Source organism: Arachis ipaensis, chromosome B4 (assembly GCF_059453495.1).
Source record: "Arachis ipaensis isolate K30076 ecotype BB chromosome B4, ASM5945349v1, whole genome shotgun sequence".
Lineage (NCBI taxonomy): Eukaryota > Viridiplantae > Streptophyta > Magnoliopsida > Fabales > Fabaceae > Arachis > Arachis ipaensis.
Window position 1 is genome coordinate 41482085 of NC_142439.1, and position 3313 is coordinate 41485397.

At 42.7% G+C, this 3313-nt stretch overlaps 1 non-coding gene across 1 annotated transcript; it reads left to right on the top strand.

The window, feature by feature from the left end:
* The first annotated feature begins 2794 nt into the window (after positions 1-2794).
* On the top strand, positions 2795-2902 carry LOC148567307 (small nucleolar RNA R71). Its single transcript, XR_015882042.1, has one exon. It is a non-coding gene; the product is annotated as a small nucleolar RNA R71 (small nucleolar RNA).
* Positions 2903-3313: the final 411 nt, after the last annotated feature.

The window sequence follows — 3313 nt, forward strand, 5'->3', positions numbered from 1 at the left end:
AAATGAAAAACAGAAGAAATAAGAACAAGGAATGAATCCACCTTAGTGATGGTGGCGTTTCCTTCTTGAGGAATCAATGATGTCCTTGAGCTCTTCTATGTCTCTTCCTTGTCTTTGTTGCTCCTCCCTCATTGCTTTTTGATCTTCTCTAATTTCATGAAGGATGATGGAGTGCTCTTGATGTTCCACCCTTAGTTGCTTCCAATAATTGTGTGGAAGAAAATGTATCCCCTGAGGTATCTCAGGGATCTCTTGATTTGCAGTCAAATGTTCTACCACTGAGCTATAGACCCTTGATGGAAGCTTTTGTTTTCCCTTTCCTCTTTCTAGAGGTTTCTCTGGCCTTAGGTGCCATCAATGGTTATGGAAAAAACAAAAAAGCTATGCTTTTACCACACCAAACTTAGAATGTTGCTCGCCCTCGAGCAAAAGAAGAAAGAATAGAAGAAGAAGAAGATATGGAGGAGATGGATGGGAGTGTGTATTCGGCCATATGGGTGGGATTGGGTGGGAGAGATGTTGAATTTTGAAGGTAGTGGGTGTATGGATGTGAGTGGTAAATGGAAAACAAAAGGGATGATCATGAATGGAAAGAGAGATGATGAGGTAGGTGGGGATCCTGTGGGGTCTATAGATCCTGAGATGATCCTGTGGGATCCACAGATCCTGAGGTGTCAAGGCATTTACATCCCTGCACCAATTTAGGCATGTAAAATGCCCTTGCACACAACTCTGGGCGTTCAGCGCCAGGTTGGTGCCCATTTTGGGCGTTCAACGCCCATTTGTTGCCATTTCTGGCGTTGAACGCCAGAACCATGCCTGTTCTGGCGTTCAGCGCCCAGAAGCTGCCCATTTTGGGCGTTCAGCGCCAGAACCATGCTCTGTTCTGGCGCTGAACGCCAGACAGATGCTCCTCCAGGGTGTGATTTTTCTTCTGCTGTTTTTGATTCCGTTTTCAATTTTTATATTTATTTTGTGACTCCACATAATCATGAACCTACAAAGACATATAACTAAGAAAAATATAGTTAGATAAATAAAAATTGGGTTGCCTCCCAACAAGCGCTTCTTTAATGTCAATAGCTTGACAGTGGGCTCTCATGGAGCCTTACAGATGTGCAGAGCTTTGTTGAGACTTTCCAACACCAAACTTAGAGTTTGGATATGGGAGTTCAACACCAAACTTAGAGTTTGGTTGTGGTCTTCCAACACCAAACTTAGAGTTTGACTGTGGGGGCTCTGGTTGACTCTGCTTTGAGAGAAGCTTTTTCTGCTTCCTCTCCATGGTTGCAGAGGGAGATCCCTGAGTTTTAAACACAAGGGAGTCCTTATTCCATTGAAGGACTATTTTACCTCTGTCAACATCAATCACAGCTCTTGCTGTGGCCAGGAAAGGTCTTCCTAGGATGATGGATTCATCCTCTTCCTTTCCAGTATCCAGGACTATGAAATCAGCAGGGATGTAAAGGCCTTCAACCTTTACTAACACATCCTCTACTTGTCCATAAGCCTGTTTTCTTGAACTGTCTGCCATCTCTAATGAGATTTTAGCAGCTTGCACCCTATAGATTCCCAGTTTCTCTATTACAGAGAGGGGCATGAGGTTTATTCCTGAACCAAGGTCACATAGAGCCTTAAAGATCATGGTGCCTATGGTACAAGGTATTATGGACTTTCCAGGATCCTGTCTCTTCTGAGGCAATGTCAGTTGATCCAGATCACTTAGTTCATTGGTGAACAAGGGAGGTTCATCTTCCCAAGTCTCAATACCAAATAATTTGGCATTCAGCTTCATGATTGCACCAAGAAACTTGGCAGTTTGCTCTTCAGTAACATCCTCATTCTCTTCAGAAGAGGAATACTCATCAGAGCTTATGAAGGGCATAAGGAGGTTTAATGGAATCTCTATGGTCTCTAGATGAGCCTCAGAGTCCTTTGGTTCCTCAGAGGGAAGCTCCTTATTAACCACTGGACGTCCCAGGAGGTCTTCCTCCTTGGGATTCACGTCCTCCTCTCCCTCCTTGGGTTCGGCCATTTTGATTATGTCAATGGCCTTGCACTCTCCTTTTGGATTCTCTTCTGTATTGCTTGGGAGAGTACTAGGAGGGATTTCAGTGATTCTTTTACTCAGCTAGCCCACTTGTGCTTCCAAATTTCTAATGGAAGACCTTGTTTCATTCATGAAACTCACAGTGGCCTTAGATAGATCAGAGACTAAGTTTGCTAAGCTAGATGGATTCTGCTCAGAATTCTCTATCTGTTGCTGAGTGGATGATGGAAAAGGCCTGCTATTGCTAAACCTGTTTCTTCCACCATTATTAAAGCCTTGTTGAGGCTTTTGATCCTTCCATGAGAAATTTGGATGATTTCTCCATGATGAATTATAGGTGTTTCCATAAGGTTCACCCATGTAATTTACCTCTGCTATTGCAGGGTTTTCAGGATCATAAGCTTCTTCTTCAGAAGATGCCTCTTGAGTACTGTTGGATGCATCTTGCATTCCATTCAGACTCTGGGAAATCATATTGACTTGCTGAGTCAATATTTTGTTCTGAGCCAATATGGCATTCAGAGTATCAACTTCAAGAACTCCCTTCTTCATAGGCGTCCCATTACTCACAGGATTCCTCTCAGCAGTGTACATGAACTGGTTATTAGCAACCATGTCAATGAGTTCTTGAGCTTCTGCAGGCATTTTCTTTAGGTGAATGGATCCACCTGCAGAGGTATCCAATGACATCTTTGATAGCTCAGATAAACCATCATAGAATATATCCAGGATGGTCCATTCTGAAAGCATGTCAGTAGGACACTTTTTGGTCAGTCCTTTGTATCTCTCCCATGCTTCATAGAGGGATTCACCTTCTTTCTGTCTGAAGGTCTGAACATCCACTCTAAGCTTACTCAGCTTTTGAGGAGGAAAGAACTTGGCTAAGAAAGCCTTGACCAGCTTATCCCAAGAGTTCAGGCTATCCTTAGGTTGAGAGTCCAACCATATTCTAGCTCTGTCTCTTACAACAAAAGGGAAAAGCATGAGCCTGTAGACTTCAGGATCTACTCCATTAGTCTTGACACTATCACATATCTGCAAGAATTCAGTTAAGAACTAAAAAGGATCTTCGGATGAAAGTCCATGAAACTTGCAGTTCTGCTGCATCAGAGAAACTAGTTGAGGTTTCAGCTCAAAGTTGTTTGCTCCAATGGCAGGAATGAAGATGCTTCTTCCATGTAAATTGGAATTAGGTGCAGTAAAGTCACCAAATATTCTCCTTGCATTATTATTATTTTCAGCTGCCATCTTCTTTTTCTGTTT